General features: G+C 34.9%; 1 long non-coding RNA gene across 1 annotated transcript in view; it reads left to right on the forward strand.

The window, feature by feature from the left end:
• Positions 1-22,438, forward strand: part of LOC141514901 (uncharacterized) — a 46,126-nt gene that overhangs the window by 18,786 nt on the left and 4,902 nt on the right. The window contains exon 3 of the long non-coding RNA XR_012476140.1: positions 2,263-2,331. This is a non-coding gene — a long non-coding RNA (uncharacterized LOC141514901). The remainder of the gene's footprint in view (positions 1-2,262; positions 2,332-22,438) is intronic.

Genomic DNA, 22,438 nt, shown 5'->3' on the forward strand with positions numbered 1-22,438 from the left:
ATAGCTTCTCCCTCCCATTGTTGTTCTGAGAATCAAATAAGATTCTCAGGATCAAATAAGATTGCAAAATAATCTGCAATCCTTAAGCTACTATCTCAATGATAACTATTTTTATTATATAGCATCCCACCATTACTCATATTGTTAGAGCACTTGAACCAATTTTACCAATATTGTTCTAAGGGTATTGGATCACTGGGGAGGAAGTTCAGATAATTCTTTATTCAGTCTCCTAAGGCCTTATTTGCCCTTTGCAGCAAGAAACAAAATAGGATGGTGTAAAGGGAAACCATCAGATTCTGTGTTAGTTCTGATTCTATCACCAGCAGGTATAAGATAATGTTTTTATTTTGTGTCTCTGGAATTCAGTCTCCTCATCTTTGAAACAAGGAGTTTGGTCAGATTTGTCCTAATGTCCCTAATATCTCTTCTGGCTTTGATCCTTACGAGTCTCTGTTTATGTTCGGTTCAGATGAAGCTAAATGAAGGTGAATTTTCTAGGGAAATGTGAGATAAACAGAGACCTCAATTCACCATTTACTGTAGGTCACCCACAAAGAACATAATTGAATGTCAGTTACAAAATGGGGACCTGAGAATAAGTCATGGGAAGGTGCTCCTGCCTGTAGGGACCAGTGAAGTCAGAGATGATGACACCAGATCACTTCAGATGGGCTGTGGTTTGTCCTTTTTTTGTTCTTAATCCAAGTTCTTAATCTAGTGTCCAGGACCTGGCATCAGTAAGTGCTTGATAACAGTTAACTAACTAGAACTAATAGTTGGATTAAGAACAAAAAAAGGACAAATACCCAGGCCTAACTCCAGCAGCTCACATTCTAAAGGTGGAATGTGAAAATTACTATATACATGCAGGATATAAATAAATAGATAAATAAATTTGTATATATATATACATATATATATACATATCATAAAAGGAAATATATATATATCATAAAAGGAAATATATATATATATATATATATATCATAAAAGGAAATATAAAAGGAAATGCCAGAGGGAAGGCAGAGGGGGAGAGAAAGTGTAGAAAAGTTTTATATGGGTGGATTTTGAATTGTCTTGAAAGAATTCAGAGAAATCAGGAAGCAGAGGTGAGGAGGGCTAGCATTCAGGGATAGGAGATAGCTAGTGATGAGGCTAGATCAAAGATATGACATCTCTTTATGTAGCTAAGTGGAGTGCAAGGATAGAGCAGGGGAATTAAGAAGACTGGGAAACTATTGAATAGGGGCACTTGGGGGGAGTATCAGTATGTGTTTTGAAATCCATTAATATAAGAATAGGAACAGGGATAAAAAGACCAGCTGTCATAGCCTGGATTTATTTAAGCAGAAAGTGGGTTGTCTTCAGTACTGGTAATGAAAGACTCTCAGAGCCTTTGTTGAGTAATAAATCAGAATTGAATGAATAAGAAATAAAGATAACAGGATGATGATGGTAGAAAAAGTATCTGGAAAGGATAATGGAGAGCAAGGAGTATTTCTTCTCCTCCACTGTGATCAATGAATCAAAGGGCATGAATGAATGCAACCAGAAGGGGAGGCCAGTGATGTATGATCCTTAAGATTAAGCCAGTTTCAGGAAAGGTCAGAAGCTGGAGGAAATGGAAAAGGAAATAAAAAGTTTAAAATGAAACCAAGTTTATTTCCTGTGAAACAAGCATTCTAGAGAACTCAGTGGAAGGAATAGGTTGTTTCAGAGTGGAGGGGGGGTGCATCAAGGATAGGGATTGGGTAATCATCACTAGTAGATGGAGAAAAAGGTTTGAAGAATGGCAGTAAGATATTCCAAATCACTGGGATAGGGTGATCATGGTGGGGTGGGCATGTGCTCATCTTGGAGGAATGATTTTAGACAGAGCATCAGTACTAGAAGGAAATATTTTAAGATGATTTTTTGGTTAAATTGTTCATGCCCTTCTTCCAGTGGCAGACAGTGGGTGATTCCTTTCCTGAAACCAACAACTAACTGTTAGTGCCCCACAACTAAGTTACAGATAACTGCTTTGAATTTATTTGTATGTATTCTCCAAATATTTATGAAATAAATCCACATAAATTTATGTATAATTATATCTCTCCTCTAATATGAGGTCTTTGTGAATAATAACTGTTTAATTAAATTAATATTTTCAGTATCTAACTCCATAGCAAGCATAAAACAACTTTTGAAAAATACTTGATTATTGATGTTTTTTTCTTTTCTTCTTGTAAATGATTTTATTTCTTCTCTTCCATTAAGCAGAAAGAAAAACAGTTAAGGAAGATGATGTTACCCACTACATGGATGCATTGCTTTCTCACCTTAGAGGTAAGTTGCCCCCTTGGTACAAAAGTGGCAGAGGCATTGATTAGAACCAGGGATTTTGTTCAGTATGAGTTCACATGGTTCTCAAGAGGGATCATTGAAGGAGAATGAAGGAGAATGAAGGAGAAAAGTCCTGATAACTTAAATATGGAATTAGTTTTGAAAATGACCAAAGTGAATACTGGTAAATTCTGAATCATTTTGGAAGCAGCTAAGATTATTCAGATTTCTCTCTTGCAAAGCTCTGGGACTCTTCTCCAGAGAAAGTTGTCTTTGAGCATCACTTTTATCTTCTTCAACCTAGAAAAAAATTCATAAAATTGTTAATCATATTTTTCATCAAGTCAACCAAAATATTTCATCAAGGGAAATGTAGAACTGAAAGAAAAGGTAAATAATCTAAAGTAGGCTATTTCCAAATTATTCAATTTGATATATAGCCATTTTATTCAGACTCAGCTTTCCCTGGGGAAAGCTACTATTTCAATTTATGAATGGTTTTATAAGCAATTTGTTTTTGCAACTTCTATCTGCTACCCTTAGATTGAAGCAAAACAAGCTTAATCTTTCTTCCACATAACTGTCCCCTTCAAAACCTTGAAGACAGTTATTGTGTCTCCCTTCTTTTCTCAAGGATAAACATATTCTGATCCTTTAACAGGGATCCTCCTATTTCACAGATTCAAGGCCCTTCTTTCTGTTTGCTATCCTATTTATTACCTACTATAATTCTGTGATTTACTGTTTATTCTTTGTAATTAAGGAAAATCATGTCAACAAGTGAATAATTATGTGACAAGCAAATTATATTGATTAAAGGTAGGGTAGTGTTGTGCAGGGTAGTGTGTGTACAGTAGATCCTTCTCAATGCTCTTCTGCATCCATCCTAATCCAGTGGCCTGCCAGAATAGGAAACAGGATTTCAGGTGATATCTGGACACATGGGGAGAACCTAGTCTATTGGATATGAGTATTTCCCATAAAAACAAAGCAATGATGGGCAAAGTCATCAGTGTAGTACAAAAAACATCAGTATAGTACAAAGTTACTATGGCGTGGTAATTCTAACCTGTTTCTCAGTGGTCTAATCATCAAAATGGCAATTTCGTGGTAACCACAACTGAGCAAAACAGTAGAGGTGACAAGTGCAGGTAAGGTCTGATAAGGACAGGGTAGGTATTTTTACATCCTTGTTTTTGGAAACTAGGGTTTTTTTTGACATTTTGAATTTTTATATATTTTACCCCTAATCTTGCTTCCCTCCCCCCATAGAAAGCAGTCTGTTGTGAAGAGAGTGATCATATCCTTAAGGGAAAAAAATAAAGTATAAGAGATAGCAAAATTACAAACTAAGATAATAGAGATGGTATTCTCCATCACAGATACCCCCAAATTGTGCCTGATTGTTACACTGATGGAATGAGCAAGTCCATTAAGGTTGTTCATCGACCCCATGTTGCTGTTAGGGTGATTGCTGTTCTGGTTCTGCAAATCTCACTTGGCATCAGTTTCAATAGTATTCCATCACATACATATACCACAATTTGTTCAGCCAGTGATGGACATGCACTCTATTTCCAGTTCTTTGCCACCAGAAACAGAGCTGCTAAGTGATGTTTTTACCTTTTTTCATGACATATTCAGGGTATAAACCCAGTAGTGGTATTGTTGGGTTAAAAGATATATACATTTTTGTTGCCCTTTGGGTGTAATTCCAAATTGCTCTCCAGAAAGGTTGGATGAGTTCACTGCTCCAACAACAATGTATCAGTGTCCCAGATTTCCCACATCCCTTCCAACATTGATCATTGTCCTTTCTGGTCGTATTGGTCAGTCAATGATCAATGCTATGCTTTTATTAAAGCAATCCAAAATTAAAACCCTGACCCAAATTAAGCTTAGGCTCACTAGAACTCCTACATTGTTTATCTAATAATATTTTCCCCCACTTATACTTGTGAAATATTTTTTGTGAAATAAATTTTGTGACTAAATATAAAAATTTACATTCATTCTTACTAAGGTTCAACTTATTAGTAGGTCAGATTAAAAGTGGTGCAAGAGAACAATAAATTTTCTGAAAGCCTGATGGATATGTGGTAGAGTGGAATATAAAGAACAGAGAAAGCTAATTTCATTGGCCTAAAGAAATCTCAAGTTCAGAAACTCCCTCAGCCAATGTAGCCTGACAGCTTCTCTGGAACTTATGGTCACAGAGAGTTGTTTAGAGCAGTGATTTCAAATAGATTCAACATTTTTATCATTGTCTGCTGCAATCAAATGGACATGTCTGAGGAGAAAGTGAGGCTGGTGACTTGGCACAGCACCTCTCACTCAAATACAATTTATGTGCTTGTCATGGCATCACCTCCCTGATGTCAAGATCTTCTTTGAGAAGGAAGGACAAACATCAAGCTCTAAATCCTTATTTAGGGAAATGCTAATTTAAAAAAAATATTTAGATTGGCTAAAATGACAAAAAAGAAAATTGTCAATATTGGAAAGGATGTGAGAAAATTGGGATGTGAACAATTCCAACCATTCTGCAGAGCAATTCAGAACTAGGCAAATAAAAGTGTTCATACCATTTGATTTAGCAACATTGCTATTGGGTTTATATCCCAAAAGGATCATAAAAAGGGAGGGGGGGAAGACTCACAAATAAAAAAAAAATTATAGCACTTGTTTTGTTAGTAGCAAAAAAATTGAAAATTGAGGGGATGCCCAACAATTGAGTAGTGACTGAGCAAGTTGTGGTAACTAAAAGTGATGAAGTACTATTGTTTAGTAAGAAATCATAAGAGGGTGGACTTCAGAAAAGCCCGGAAAGACTAGCATGTGCTAATGCTGAATGAAGTGAGCAGAACCAGGCAAACACTATATAAATTAATAGAACCATTGTATGAGAAATGGGCTTGACAATTCTAAAAGATTTGAAATGGAAGATATAATCCATATTTAGAAGGAAAGAACTATGGAATCTGAATGCAGATGAAAATTTGCTATTTGTTCACTTTTCAAAACATGATTGTACCTGTATAACCTATATCAGATTACTTGCTGGCATGTGAAGGGAAAGGAGGGAGGTATTTTTCAATATTCACCTTTTCCCTATCTTTACATAATTGAAAAACATGAAATAACACTAAAAAATGCTATATGGAGTTCATTGGGTACTTTCTATTTTTGTATTCTGTGGACAGAAATTCCATATATTGCATATATATATATATATATATATATATATATATATATATATATATATATATACACTTATCACTTCCCTCCTTCCCTGCTTGCCTTCGAACAACTGAGCAATTCAAGAACTAGAGGAAATGACTTTTAAAAATTCCTCAGTTTTGCTACATCTAAATAACCCTGGAAAAAATTTCAGAAGAGGGGTGTTCCTAAAATTCAGAATGAAAATTAGGTGTGGGAAAATTTCTACATTTTACCATTATTATTGATTATTCAGAGTTGGTGCCATACTTCATTTTGGGGAGAAAAAAACTACTTCATAAAATCGTGCTATATTGCCTGACACATAGTGAACACTTTTTTTAAGGTTTTTATTGCAAGGCAAATGGGGTTAAGTGGCTTGCCCAAGGCCACACAGCTAGGTAATAAGTGTTTGAGACCAGATTTGAACCCAGGTACTCCTGACTCCAGGGCCGGTGCTTTATCCATTGCTCCATCTAGCTGCCCCACACATAGTGAATGCTTAATAATTGCTTGAGTCTTTTATTCCTTCTCAACAACACAATAAGATTGGTAGGACAAGCCTTATCTCTATTAAGAAATTAAAATTAAATTTATGTTCTAATAGACATCATAGATTTTACTAGAATATCAAATATGAAATGATGATGATGATGATGATGATTATAGGAAAATGTGCTTCTTCAGAGGATAATGAAAAGGAAATCAAACCATCATAATTTATGCACTCTATAGGTCATTTTTCTTTTAACAATCCAACTGGCTATCTCAGGTTCAAAAAAAAATTCCTCAGTTCATTCAAAAGTCAAATTTAAATGAACTAATCCATAAGATCCTATGGCTGTAATGATGTTCCATGCTCATGGAAGATCACTATTCTTTTTTGATTTTTTAAAAATTATTTTGGTTTTTGTGGGCAATGGGGTTAAGTGACTTTCCCAAGGTCACACAAGTGTGCCAGATTGGAGGCCACATTTGAACCCAAGTACTCTGACTTTAGGTCCAAGGATCTATCCATTGCACCATCTAGCTGCCCCTGAGTATCTATTATTCTTGTACCTTTTAAGGCATAAGCAAATTGTAGTGACAATACAAAGCATCACTAATTTGGAAAAATAATTCTCAAGTAAAATTCCAGACATTCAAATTAATGAACTTTATCTCCAAGAGTTACATTTTCCATTAGCAAATGGAATAAGTACCTTACTCCCAGCGGAGTATATTCTTTAAACACTTGAAGAGTTATACTTTTCCAAACTATCTTGCTTTAATCCTGGTCATTCAAACTTCATATTGAATATTCTTTTGGATCTCATCAAAGGTTATGTACTCTCTTTCTTTGATACTGATGTGACAGTCCCAAAATTAAAAAAAAAGAAAGCATACTGAAATCAAAAAAGGAATATATATTTATGAGATTTTAATTTTTCTGGCAAAAAAAATAAAAAGTTGATGAATGTTGAATCTGAATCCACTTTTTTAGTGCAAGTGAGCTTACCTTGAATTATTGCTAATGTTACTGTTAATTATTTTGACAAACTTACCCCCTTTAAAAGATGTTGCCCTGGGGTGGCTAGGTGGTATAGTGGATAAAGCACCAGCCTTAGAGTCAGGAGGACCTGGGTTCAAATCTGGTCTCAGACACTTAATAATTACCTAGCTGTGTGGCCCTGGGCAAGCCACTTAACCCCATTTGCCTTGCAAAAACCTAAAAAAGCAAAAAGACATGGTGCCCTGGTGCTGAGTTTTTCTTGAAATTAGAAATAATCATTATTGGAATTTCTTCCCCAGTGATCTAATTTTCCTTATTTTAACCATACTGTTTTACTCTCCATAGAAAACAGCCCATGAACTTTGCAAATTATTCTAGTTTCAGTTAATTTGCCACCATATTTTTCCTACAAAGTTTTTATTTCATTGTGCTAATGCTTTTACTTTTCCTCTTCAGCCTAAAAGGAAGGCTTATTACTTAGCATAATTGTCATTTTATTTAATATATTTGTTTACTTAGGGACAAATACTAGACCTGCGATTAAATACAGAGAACTCACAGAAGAGAAAACTCCCTCTATCAATGCTGTTCTGCATCTTCTCAGTTACTCATAGTTGAGAGTTGTCTAAATGGCTTGCCTATATATGTCAGAGGCAGAACTTCAACAAGGTCTTATAATGCCATGCTCCCTCTCATGTTCCTACATTTATTTGGAAACAGACCTAAATTATCATAATTGCTTGCAATTACTTTCATTTTGGAAACAAAAATGCCATGAGTTTGTAAATAAATTTTGTTTGAAAGAAAAATTTGTTCAACTCTCAATATGAGAAACTCTATTTCTCTCTCATTTTGCTTTCTCTTTCATTTTTTCCTATTTTTCCCTTTTAATAAGCAGACAGAAGCAAAGAGACTAATGGACACATATATTCAGACTCCTAATGTTACATTTTTCTGCCTTGACCCCAAAATGAACAGAAAGACCAAACTGAGGACTGAAATGATTTGACTTATTTTCTTCCATCTAATTTCTCATTTCTCATTCATTACTGTGAAGTTCAGGGAGCAGAACAAAACTGAAGCTAGTCATTGCAATATTGGGCATCGCTCATAACACTATAGGAAATTGAGCAAAGGGAATTTAGGCATTGTGATTATTCCATTCCATAAAATTAATGCTATGTACTGTGTACATTCACAGAAGTGTAATCCTTATAAATTTCAAAAAAAAAATTTAACTCTAATTCTATCACTTTATAGATGAAGATCCTGAAGCTCAGAAATATTAGGCAAACTTGATCAAAATCATCCTGATAAACTAGTAGCAGAATCCAGGACACTGGGTGGAGATACCTACATTTGATTCAGAAGATACATTCAGAAAGAAATTGCATCATTTTGTACAAAAAAAAAAAAATATATATATATATATATATATATATATATATATATATATATATATATATATATATATATACACATAAACATATATATATATATATGGGAGGGGCAGTCAGGCAGCCCAGCAGATGGCTGCTCCACTGGCCAAGGGGTCAGGAGGACCAGTCTCAGACACTCATTAATTGCTTAGCTGTGTGACCTTTGACAAGTGACTCTATTGCCTTGCAAAATCCAAAAAACAAAAAAAAAAGAATAAAAAAGCTAACATTGGGAGGTCAGAAGTTTTAGATTTAAATACCAACTTGAACTTGTCCTGATTTTCTAAGCTTCAATTTCCTTGTCTATGAATGGACAGTGATTTAGTTAAAGCCATGGAGGTTATGCAGAGAAAGAGTTTGAAGGCCCTGGTTATGAACTGAAACTGGTATTAGATTCTCTCCAACAATAGGACTCCAGGGGCGGAGCCAAGATGGCAGCATGAAGGCAGCATTTCCCGGGAACTCTGACCCCCCCAAACCTCCCAAAACAAAGGATGGCTCTAGCCAAAATTTAGAGGGGTAGAACCCACATAAAGACTGAGTGATACATTTTCCCAGTCCAAGACAACTTAGAAGTTCCACAGGAAAGGTGTGCTTCACCAGGACCCTGGAATAAAAAAAAAAAAAAGCCATAGGGCAGAGCAGCACAGCACAGCCCAACCCAGCCCAGCCCAACCCAGCCCAACCCAGCCCAGCCCAGCCCAGAGATAACCATCAGCAACAGCTTGAAGGGGCAGTGAGGGAACTCTGCTGCACCTGGGTGAGTGTAGAGTGAGGAGCACTGCCACAGAATCTGCAGTGAGAATCGATGGAGAAAGCAGCCTGCACCCACTAGAGACCTTAAGGGAAGTCTGCAGAGATTTCTCTACTCTCCCTGGGGTAAGACTTTCCTGTTTGCCTGAAGTTTGGGCTTCCATACTAAAAAGCCAAGCTGGATCCCTCCTTATGGCTCCAGGGCAGAAGGCAGTGCTGTGGTCATCTACATATCAAAGCTCAGGCTAGAGAGCATTAAGACCTTGGAGGAATAAATCCCAGTGGGGTGTCCCAAAAAAAACCCCAAAGCCTTGGAAGTGCTGTAAATGAGTCTTGGGCTGAGGAAATGAGTAATCAACAGAAAAAGAAGAATCTGACTATAGTGAATTACTTTAGTCCCATGGAAGATCAAAATACATACTCAGATGAGGACAAAATTGAAGCTTCTGTATCCAAAACCTCCAAGAGAAATAGAAGATGGACTCAAACTATAGATGAACTCAAAAAAGACTGTGAAAAGCAATTAAGGGAGGTGGAGAAAAAATTGGGAGGAGAAATGGGAGCGATGTAGAAAAATCATGAAAACCAAATCAAAAACTTGGTGAAAGTTATACAAAAAAATAGTGAAGAATATGTTAAAAACCAGTTTAGGCCTAATGGAAAAAGCAAAAGGCAAATGAGAAGAATGCCTAAAAAGCAGAATTGGTCAACTAGAAAAGGAGATAAAAACACTCTCTGAAGAAAATAACTTCTTCAAATGCAAAATGGAACTAAAGGAAGCTGATGACTTTGCAAGAAATCAGGAAGAAATAAAACTCTTCCAAAAAAGCCAAAAATTAGAAGAAAATGTGAAATATCTCATTGGAAAAACTGATGTTGAAAACAGATCCAGAAGAAATAATTTAAAAATTATTGGGCTATCTGAAAGCCACAACCAGGACAAGAGCCTAGACTTCATTTTTCATGAAATAATACAGCAAATTGCCCTGAGATCCTAGAAGCTGAGGGTAAAGTAGAAATTGAGAGAATTCACAGGTCACCCCCTGAAAAAAATCCCAAAAGAAAAAACTTCCAGGAATATTATATCCAAATTCTAAAACTCCTAAATCAAAGAGAAAATTCTAAAAGTTGCCAGAAACAGACAATTCATCTACCGGGGTTCCATACTTAGGATTACACAGGATCTTGCAGCATCTACATTAAGGGCTTGTAGGGATTGGAATATGATATTCCAGAAGGCAAAAGATCTTGGTTTACAACTGAGAATCAACTACCTAGCAAAACTGAACATCCTTTTTCAGGGGAAAAGATGGACTTTCAATGAAATGGGACTTTGAAATTTTCCTATTGAGAAAAACAGAGCTGAACAAAAAGTTTGATCTCCAAGTACAGGATGCTGGTGAACCATAGAGTGGAAGAAAGTGACTATGAGGAAGTTGATGATGTTGAACTGTTTATATTCCTGCATGGGAAGAAGATATTGATAACTCATATGATGGCGGAAAGTACTGGGAGGAAGGAAAAGGAGATGAAGAAGCTGAGAGATTTCACATAAGGGTAAAAAAATATTTTTCAATGGAGGGGAGGGGGGAAGACAAGGGGGATGAATGAGCCTTCATTCTCATCAGAAATGGCTCAGGTAGGAAATGACATACACACAATAGGGTGAGGAAATCTGTCTTGCCCTGGAGAAGGATGGGAGGAAAGGGATGGGATGAGGGGGGAATGGGGGGAGGGAAGGGGAGAACAGGTGGTGGAAGAGAGGGAAGATCAAGGGAAAGGGTACTCAGATGCAACACACTTTTGGACAGGGCCAGGATGAAGAGAGAGAGAGAATAGAATAAATGAGAGTGGGGAGAAATAGAATGGAGGTACAGCTAGTAATAGCAACTGAGGTAAACATATTGAAGCAACTTCTCTGGTAGACTTATGATAAAGCAATTCACCCCAGAGACAGAGTCATTGAAATCTGAACACAGACTGAAGTACATTTTTTTCCTCTCTATTCATGAGGTTTCCCATCTTCTGGGTGGGTGGGGGGGTTATGTTTACTCTTGTAACATTCAATTTACATCAGTGTATGAGATGGAAACAATGTAGAGACTGTCAGACAGCCTGCTGTGGGGGGGGGAGGGAAGGGAAGAAGGGGGGAAAAATTATAGAAATTCAGAGCCTTGCAAAAAATGATAGGTACATATTACTATTGTATATAATTGTTAAACAAAACGTTGAAGTTAAAAAAAATAAAATTGTTTAGAGGGAAGAAAAAGCAGCTCCAACTTCAAGATATATGGGATAATAGTGGGTCTACTTCAGTTACCCCATGAAATGGTATTAAACCTTTTAAGTCTTGAATTAACATTCCTTATCGACAAATAGAGGAGACATTTTGGCTTACTCAAGTTAGTATAGGAAGTTTATTCAAACAGAAATAGAAAACAAGCTTAATTCTCAGTCTTGTATTCTTTACCAAATAGATATTCCTCCATATATAAAGGTTGTATGATGTAAAACAACCCCCAAAAATCGGGCTGAGAAGTCAATGAAACCACTAACAAATTCTAGACTTTGGGTCAGTTGAAGGTCTTTCCCTATCTCATTTGTCTTTATCTTTGCTCTAGAAAAGTTAGGATAATCACCCATTTTTACATAAGATAAATCATGACAGCATTTTAAATGTTTTTGACAATTCTTCAATTTCACCCAAGCTGGTGGAAGAGCTGAACCAAGAAGCCAGGAAACCTGACTTTCTGGATTCTCAAATTCCCTAATGGAGACTAGACTAGATTTCTTCTCCATTCCTGCCACCGGTACTCCCCACCACCCACCCTCCTAGGAACTGAGGAAGTTGATTCAGTCATTTGGTTTTCTTACCAGGTTGGATTAGATTGGATTTTGTAAAAGAACTACCATCTGAATTGAGTCTTAAAGGAAATGAAAGACTTGTGTAGTGCCCCACTCATGCATGGTGTGATGAGTCACTCAGAGGCTGGTGGTTTAAGTAAACAACTCAATTAAATGAAAACATGGCCAACAACACCCAGATAAAAACAACCTTTGTTGTTCAGTCATGTCAGATTCCTTTGGACCCCCTGGAGCATATTGTCCATGACATTTTCTCAGCAAAAATACAAAACCAGATGAGAGGAGTGAAGTAAGTTGGAATAATTATTGGAGCTTCTTGTAGCACTTTGCTGGAAACTCTTATCACAGTTTATTTTGTATCATACTTAAAAACATTTTCCAACCCTCTTTCTTCTTTGGAATGGAGCTCATTCCTTGTATCTTAATCTCCAAAGATGAGTAGAAAACCAGATACTCTGAATAAATGCATGTTGAGTGATAATTGTATACCCAGATGTAACATAAAAGTCCAGTAGGCAGTGGGCATTTAATAAAATGTCTGGATTAAGTACAACTTGGATCTGACCTAGACATTAATTCCTTACCATCTGGGCTGATTCTAAGAAGCAAAAGTCTTGTAGTAAGTTGGTGGTTAGACCTATAGTCCTCACCCTCAATCTGAGAGGATAGGGACATAACATTCTGTGATGATTCAATTTCCTTCTTTCCTCTCATCTGATCTAGCCAAAAACTAAGAAGGGCTCAAAAGATTGAGAGATGACAGGATTGTCATTTTCTTTAATATTATCTCAAATTGGAAAACAATAGCCTGAACCAACCATTCTCTACTGAAGTTCTAATGGCATAACCCTGGCTGAGTAATGAAGTAGAAGTTCAGAAAAGTTAGGATATGGCCCCCTCGTATCCCTTCTCAGAACATATCCCAGGTGCTAACAGGTACCCAGGGCCCCTCAGACTGTTCCTGGAGGGCTGGAACTGGTTTGCCCAGGAAATATTATGAGAAGATATAAGATGGGGGACACATAGAGAACACACCACAGAGGAGAGAGTGACAAGGCTAATTCCCAAAAAAGAGACACATACTCTTGAAGTACTCAGAGATCAGGGGCTCACAAACATAGTTCAGGGCTTCTGACTTCTCAGAAAAGATGGAGAGATCCCCTCCCCTCTTCAGAGATATTAATTCTTCCCTGTGTTTGAGAAATGAGGAAGGATAGAGAAGAGTCTCAGAGAAGAATAAGAGCATGGATCAAACCAAGACCAAGATCTAAAAGAATCTCATTAATCAGTCCAAAGTCCTTCCTTTCTACAAACTTTGTGGATGACATAATTGCATCTCACACATGACTCAGAAAAGAAACAAGCTTGCTGTTAACAGAAATGGATACCAAAGACACCACAGATAAAGATGGTGACATTCTAATTTAATAAGATTAGAAAAATGCTTTGCATGAAAAAGCCATGTTAGCCTTCCCTCTTGCATTGAAATGGAGTAGAACCAATGACCAATAGATTTAAGGGAAAGAAAGGTATATATTCAGTGAGTTTTCTCTGCATTTGCCACAGAGTAAGGCAGTGGAAAGCTTGGGAGGGAGTAAATGTGTTAAAAAATGACAATAGAGCAAAACCAGTCTAAAAACCCTAAGCAATGATATCTGGGGTATTGTAGTGAGGAGATAGAGAAGGCAACTAAATAAAGGTGAGAAAACCATATCAAGTTTGAATACTAAGAACTAAATTTCAGCCAGGCCCACAAATATCTGCTAACTGCAATTGTTTCTGGGATGGGAGGGAATAGAGAGGGTAGTGTGGGAAGTTTTAAGTCCTGACCACCATCTTTACCCAGGCTGGCTTTCCTATTTAACTAAAAACCTTCCAAAGGATAAACTAGTTCCTGTAGAACCAAGGGCTGAAAGCTCTTTGCTTTGGGCATCTTTTACCATACTGATTGAAGAAATGCTGATCCAAAGATCCTGATTCAACTTTGCACTTTGATATCTCAGAAATAGATATGGGTCTGAGTGGAGTCTCTCCCCCATAGCAGGGTTCACGAAAAAGAGACTAGGAGACAAAAGGAAAAGATCTGTTCATGAGGACATTAGAACCAAGCTGTGAGAGGACCCCACACACAGTTGCTAAGGACCTCAAAAGAAAGGAATAAGATGTAATAAGGAGAAACAGTAGTGGTTCAAAGTCTGCCTGTTGTCTTGAACTGTGGTCCACATGGAAAGAGGCAGCTTTTGAGTTCTCTTTGGATTTGGAAGCAGAGGTGAGATTTGAGCAAACAAAGGTTTTCCCTGCTTGCTCTAAGGCATTCTGGAGAAACTAAATCCCTTACCATCATCATGGACAGTGCTGAGAACCTATAAAACAAGTCATTGCAAACAAAGCATTCCAAGGAAAGAAGTGGGCACAGGAGTCAGGGAAAAGTTTTCCTTTTCTAAAACTGGGTGCTTCTTACCCACCAAGATCTAGATTGAAGATTTTCATATGAGTTATCTGAGTCAGCACCAAGACTCTCGTTACTTTGAAAAATTATGTCCTCTTGGATAATGTGGAATTCTCTCCAAAGTTATAGCAAAAAAGAAAAATCAAGACAGTGAGAAAAGGATACACATGCAAAGGAAGTTAAGGGGAAAGCCAGGTTGCTACCCTTCTTGAATTGTTTTACTCTTGTGAATGTAGGTTGCCTAAGAAGGTCCAGGGAAGAAAACTAAAATCCCAGGAAATGGGATAAACAAAATCTGAATAATACTAGGCTAAGGTTTGAAAGGTTGTAGGCCAACAGGATCCCTACCAGGAAGGGAAGGACAAAGCAGTGGTAGATATCCTCAAGCCCAGTAGTAGAGAAAGGCACTACAAGAGAAGGCTTCTTTTCCTTATTACTCAATAAAAAGGATCTATGAAAACATCTGGCCCTGGTAAGTTTGAAAAGTTTCAAAAAAGTGGTATGTAAGTTTGAAAAAAGTGTTGCTTTTAGAAACCAATTGCTGAAAAACCTTTTAGAGTTCATTTTTTCCTCAGTAACATAGAACCTCTGAGATCCCTCTGAGATTCTACTCCTGTAAGTCTAGAGATAACTTTAGAATGCATACAGAATGAATTAAATCAGATCCAGTATAAGGTAAAGGAACTTCAAAGAGTTCAAGTGGAAAAGTAAAAATTGAATCAATATGTTGTCAAACAGGAATCCATCCAGAAAGATTAATCCAAATGCGGAATGAAAATACAATGCTTTAACAACAGATTGAAGACATCCAGAACCAAGGCATCATTAAAGAAAATTTTGTCCTTTGCACAGTTTAAGGATATGCTCTCTAAAATTTATGCCAATAATGAAAAACAATGTCTTATGTTTGAAGAGAGCAATCCAAAATGAATCACTGAATTTAAGTACTTAAGATTTCAAATGTATAAATATGTTAATGAGAAAGCAGAAATAGAGGTAAGTTTTAAATTACATTTAAATATATTTGACAGTCATTTAACTTTTTGAAATGAAATTGAAATTAATTTTGCCAAGTTAAATTATAAATTTGAATTTTCAGCAGGCAGATGATATTAACTTTCATTGAAAACATTCTGACATTATTATTCTAATAATATGCCCAAGATTAAATAAACCCTGCAATGAAATAAATCATTTGAAATGTTTAAGTTTTAAAATGATGCTAGGAATAATGTCACAATTATAAGAGTTGAATTGAGAAATTGTGGAATATTATCTAGTTATCCTCTTCATAACTATTTAAACAGGTTTATCAATCAGACTAGTTTTAATTCATATTACTTTGAATTAATTTCAGAATTATCAAACCCTAGATTTTGTTTTAATGAAATTCCAAAGACTACCAACTACTGTCCTTTAAAATCTGTGACAGCAATTCTCTCCTAGAGACAATGGCTATGCATTAAGCATTTTTGTGTGGCATGGTGCTGTTTTTTTTAAAAGTATTTTTCTGTCCCATTACATATTGTTTATCACTATATTTTGTCACCATTTTACCAAAAAATTTTGCTTAACACTTTTCTTTGTCGAAGATAGCTTCTTAAAGATTTAAGAACTGATCTCATCTGTAATTTTCTCATATAAGAAGTAGGTGGCAGGATCACCAACTATTTTGCTAGCTAACACATTCATAGAAAAAATTTAGATTTTATTTTTTATTATACAAGATCATGGGTCTGAATTAGTGTTTTCATACCATAATTCAGTTTATGTATAGTTGTTTAATTATGCCACATTTTTCCTTTATCATTTTTTCATTGTTTTCTTTTTCTTTTCTTTTTCTTTATTTTCTATCATACTTTATCTCATCTAATTAGAAAATTAAAAATTTTTGTTTTTAGCTTAATTTTCTGTGTGCTATAATTCTTTCCTATAATTTTATAGCATATCTATATGTATGCATGTATGTGTGTGTGTATATATATATATATATATACATATTATATATATACACACATAGAAAGTGTGTGTGTGTGTGTGTGTGTGTGTGTGTGTGTGTGTACATGGAGAAAAATTCTGAGTGATGTCAAAGAAAAAAGTGTTGTTTTTAGAAACCAAATGCTGGAAAATCTTTTGGAGTTCATTTTTCCCTGGATAACATAGAACCTCTGTGATCTCTCTGAGACTCTACTCCTGTAAGCCTAGAGATAATTTCAGAAAGCACACAGAATAAATTAAATCATACCCAGTATAAGGTAAAGGAACTTCAAGAAAGAGTTCAAGTGGAAGAGGAAAAAATTGAATCAATATGTCATCGAACAGGAATCCATCCAGAAAGATTAATCCAAATGTAGAATGAAAACACATTGCTTTAACAACAGCTTGAAGACATCCAGAACCAAGTCATCATTAAAGAAAATTTTGTCCTTGCACAGTTTAAGGATATGCTCTCTAAAATTTATGCCAATAATGAAAAACAATGTTTTATGTTTGAAGAGAGCAATCCAAAATGAAATCACTGAATTTAAGTACTTAAGATTTCAAATGTATAAATATGTTAATGAGAAAGCAGAAATAGAAGTTTTAAATTACATTTAAATATATTTGATAGGCATTTAACTTTTTGAAATGAAATTGAGGGGCAGCTAGGTGGCGCAGTGGAAAAAGCACCAGCCCTGGAGTCAGGACTACCTGGGTTCAAATCAGGTCTCAGACACTTAATAAGGACCTAGCTGTGTGGCCTTGGGCAAGCCACTTAGCCCCATTTGCCTTGCAAAAACCTAAAAAAAAGAAATTAAATTTAAATTAATTTTGCCCCAGTTAAAATATAAATTTGAATTTTCGGCAGGCAGATGATATTAACTTTCAGTGTAAACATTCTGACATTATTATTCATAATGTATGCCCAAGATAAAACAAAACCTTCAATGGAATAAATTGTTTGAAATGTTTAAAAATTATGACAGGAACAATCTAACAAGTATAAGAGTTGAATTGAGAAATTGTTTGGATATTATCTAATTATCCTCTTCTTAACTATTTAAATTATGTTTATCAATCTGACTAGTTTTAATTCATATTACTTTGAATTCTAGAAATATCAAATGCAAGATTTTGTTTTAATTAAATTCCAAAGACTACCAACTACTTTCCTTATAAATCTGTGACAGCAATTCTCTTCCTAGAGACAATGGTTATGCATTAAGCATTAATATTTTTGTGTGGCAACAGTATCATTTTTTAAAAGGTATTTTTCTGTCCCATTATATATTGTTTATCACTATATTTTGCCACTGTTTTACTAAAAATTTTTGCTTAACACTTCGTTTTTGAAGATAGCTTTTTATAGATTTAAGAACTGGTCTCATCTGTAATTTTCTCATATAGGCAGTGGGTGGCAGCACCACCAACTATTTTACTAGCTAACACATTCATAGAAAACATTTAGATTTTGGTTTTTACTGTACAAGATCATGGGTTTGAATTAGTGTTTTCATACCATAATTCAATTTATGCATAGTTGTTTAATTATGCCAACTTCTTCCTTTATCAATTTTTCATTGCTTTCTCTTCATTTATGTTACTTTTATTTTTTATTTATTTTCTCATACTTAATCTCATGTAATAAGATAGAAAATTTTAAATTTCTTTAGTTTTTTAACTTAATTCTCCATGTGCCATAATTCTTTGCTCTAATGTTTATATTATATGCATATGTATGCATGTGTATATGTATTTATATATATGTATATACATACACAATTGTTTCATAATTCTTTGCTATAAATTTTTTAGCATATCTATATGTATGCATGTATTTATATACATACACAATATATGCAATATATATGTGTGTGTGTGTGTGTGTGTGTGTGTGTGTGTGTGTATGTGTACATGGAGAAAAATTTTGAGTGATGTCAAAGAAAAAAGTCTTTGTTTTTAGAAACCAAATGCTGAAAAACCTTTTAGAATTCATTTTGCCCTGGGTAACATCAGCCCTCTGAGATCCCTCTGAGACTACTCCTGTAAGCCTAGAGCTAATAAAATATCACCTTAAAGGGGAGAGATATTTTGAAAAGCAGTTGCAAAGTCTTTGATTTTAAAATGACAAAGATCATAAAAAGCAACAATTTGTTTGCAAGGCAATCACTGGAAATATTAAGAAATTTGATAATATGACAGAAATAAAGGTGAGGATTTTCTAAAAATGCATCTTCAGTTGGGTTATTAGAGGATTCAAAGATTTTTATTTCATTTTCACCAATAAGTACATGAAAAACATTGCATTGAAGGATGCTCTATACCTTATCTATTTTAGTGAAGGAAAATATTTTCATAATTAATTTAACAACTACAGATAAACTGAACAATTAAGTAATTATAGATTGTTCTACTACTATTTTATTAAAATTCAGATATTTGATCATATTTACCCAACTTTACCACTATACATCACAAATTAGGAGAAAATCCTAAAGACATTTTGAAATTATTAGTAAGTGATCAAGCAATAAAGCATATAAAGCATTTTGCAAACCTTTAAGGGGAAAATGCAATCAGAGGGAAGATAATATGGAAGGCAATAAAGAATAAGTAATTATAACTTTGAATGTGAATGGGATGAACTCTCCCTTAAAATGTAAGTGGGTAGCATAGTGGGTTAAAAACCAGAATCTTCTAATATGCTGCTTACAAGAAACTCATCTGAAACAGAGAGATGCATATAGAGTAAAGGTAAAAGGTTAGAGCAAAATATATTTTGCTTCAGCTGAAGTGAAAAAGCAGGGACAGCAATGCTTATCTCAGAAAAAGCAGCTGCAAAGCATAGATATTCTTAAAAGAGATAAGGAAGAAAACTACATCCTCCTAAAAGGTACCATAAACAATAAAATAATTTCAGTACTAAATATGTATGCACCCAATGGTATAGCATCCAAATTCTTAGAGAAATTGAAGGAGTTACAGGAAGACATAGACAATGTCTATAAAGAGATTGCAATTGAAAATTCATAGACTTTTTAACGTCTAAACCTACAATTCTATGGTGTGACTCGTATTACATCTAGACTGAATGATTAGTTATACCCTACATACTTTATCAAATAAAAAATAATTGTGTTAATGGAATAATTTAAGGTTTGAGATTACAAAAATTTGTTGCATATCATTTTTATTTTGGTTGAGGTAATTTTACTATGCCTCATTTTATTTTATACATAGTCATAGCCACCTAGTCGAATTTCATAAAACTATGGGCAAAATGTATTCAATCAAACATAGCTTCTGAAGCTACTTTGGTTACACCTACCATGAACAAAGAAGGTAGGATTGACAATCCCAAAGAAAATTCAAAGGAAATCCCTCAATTTAAAAAAATCAGGAAAGAAAAGCCTTTAAATTATTCCTATATCATTTTTTTCTATTTTGTTGGGAGCCAGGGTCTCTAAACTGTTTGACACAGTCGCAGCAAGAAGTCACACTGCCTGATGGAACAACATTTCCTTCTTCAATATATAGGGATTTCATGCATACCAATATTTATTAGGTTTATTATTGATTACAATATTTTCTCATCCTAATACTGGAATGATAATAAAGAAATGATTTCAGAAAAATTCCTTGAATAAAACAGATTGTAAACTCTGTCCAAATTTAATAGGACTGCCTCTCCCTGAGGCATACAAAAGGCTTCAACATTATGAAATCTCTGGAAAACCCAGCACTGGGAATTCCAAGGAGATATTCCAGGGAAATTAATAGTTTTTCCCCCCTTACACAGGAATATTTAAAAAAGATGGTGAGAAAACAGTACAGGTGACCGATATGTGAACTCCAGCACCCTTAGTTTCATGGGAAAGAATAAAAAAGTCGCAGAAACTGTAGTTTCTACCAACAAGGCCAGAAAGAAAAATTGGTTATTGTAAGAGTTAACAGATGGGTGGAGAAGCATAAAGACCCTCACTACAGACTGTTAATCGAGTGTATCAAAAAACATTACCTACACAGAAAATATAAAAAACTTTCCATTAAAAGAATTGCCTAATTAATAACTTTAAATGAATTAACAATTATACAATGTAGTAATAAATATGGTAACAGACAGGTTAAGGTCATCATGGTCTGAGTAGGGATAAGAAATTAACTATATGATTATTACTTAAATTTGTAATCACATGATTAAAACTTGTAACCATATGAACTATATGATTGTTGATGAAAATTGTACACTCTTGTAACCAAGAAAATGATCTCAGCTTTCTTGCTTGAAACATACATGATTCTGAAACTATAAAAATAGATCCAAGCAGCTGACAGTCAGTCAACCAGCTCCTGCCTATACCCACTTGTTGACTCACCTCATTTCACTGACTCTATCCCTCCTGTCAGGTTCCAAGAACCCTGAGGAGGCTGGACCCCCACACTATTTCCATTTTATATTTTAAAGGAATGGGATTTAGTTTATTTTGGTTAGTTACTTAATTAGTCTTGTTGTTTCATTGTTTTGAAATATTTGCTAAAAACTGTCTCAAGACATTTGGTGTTATCATTATCTGCTTTAAGCAAAAGAGAAAGTGAGGAGCAGGAAGCTTAGATGACTTGCTCATGGTAACAGTGAAAAGGACTGAGTTATCATGGCCTTTTAACTACTGTATATTACACTACACATCAGAAAGAGATGGGCTATTGCACCCCTTCCATAGAAGAAATGAGAACTCCCAGTCGCAGGAAAAGCAGTAATTAAATTGAAGAATATCTTACTATTGCCTAGAAATGTCCTTTTCAATTAAAATGTTTTAATTTCCTATAGCCAGTCAGGTGACAACTAAACCTCTCTTTCCCTTGTTTTATTCATTCATAAAATAGTATATCTCTAGCTACATGACATGAAATTGATGGCAAGCATTTATGGACAAAAAAGTCTTTGAAGTTCTATTCTTCAATATAGTCTTACCAAAACAATTATGTAATCTCACTAGAGAGGCAGTATCTATCATGGCTCTCAATCTAGAACACTGAATCCAATTTAAATTGAACTATTCATAAATATGTTCAAGCAAGACATCAGAATGTAGGCATTGATATGATATAGTAATATAGCAATGATATAACAATATTTTCTATTCAAGGGAAAATACTAGGTTATTCATAAATATTTTAGTGTTAGAATTTTTAAAAGATTTAAAGAATTAGACAAAAATTCATTATGTAATTATAATTTCTTATTTTAAATAGATCTGTTATTTCTTATTTTAAAATATTTTTTCTTCAAATACTCAATCTTATGTCATGACATTTATTCGTTGCACATTATTTTCTGTTCATCAAAAAATTGGCAAAATTTATTGATAGCAAAGTGTCTCAGTAATGTTATCACCTAACCCATTATTAGAGCTCAAAACTGGTGATCTCTCAGTTCTTTAGTTGAGGGGTAAGCTGCATCCATAAGCCTCAAATCATTGTTTTGGGGCAAAGCTTAGAGCAATTATAAAATAATCATTTTTCCCCTTGAGTTTTTTGAGAATTTTCATATAAATCATAGTGTCAAAGGGAACCAGAACCTTATCAAGAATAAGTGTGCTGAGGCGTGGCGAAGTGGCACAGTGGATAGAGCATCAGCCTTGGAGTCAGGAGTACCTGAGTTCAAATCCGGTCTCAGACACTTAATAATTGCCTAGCTGTGTGGCATTGGGAAGCCACTTAACCCCATTGCCTTGCAAAAAAACCTAAAAAAAAAAAGAATAAGTTTGCTGGAACACTGTTCCTGGGCCATGGTTGTCATTTTCACTTCTCTGAAACAACATCTTACTTTCTTGCTATTAGTGGAGAATTTTCCCTTCATTCTATATTGTTGGGTATACATATACTCACACATATACATTCATTTTTTTAGTT

This window comes from Macrotis lagotis, chromosome 2, assembly GCF_037893015.1.
Source record: "Macrotis lagotis isolate mMagLag1 chromosome 2, bilby.v1.9.chrom.fasta, whole genome shotgun sequence".
Taxonomy (NCBI): Eukaryota; Metazoa; Chordata; class Mammalia; order Peramelemorphia; family Peramelidae; genus Macrotis; species Macrotis lagotis.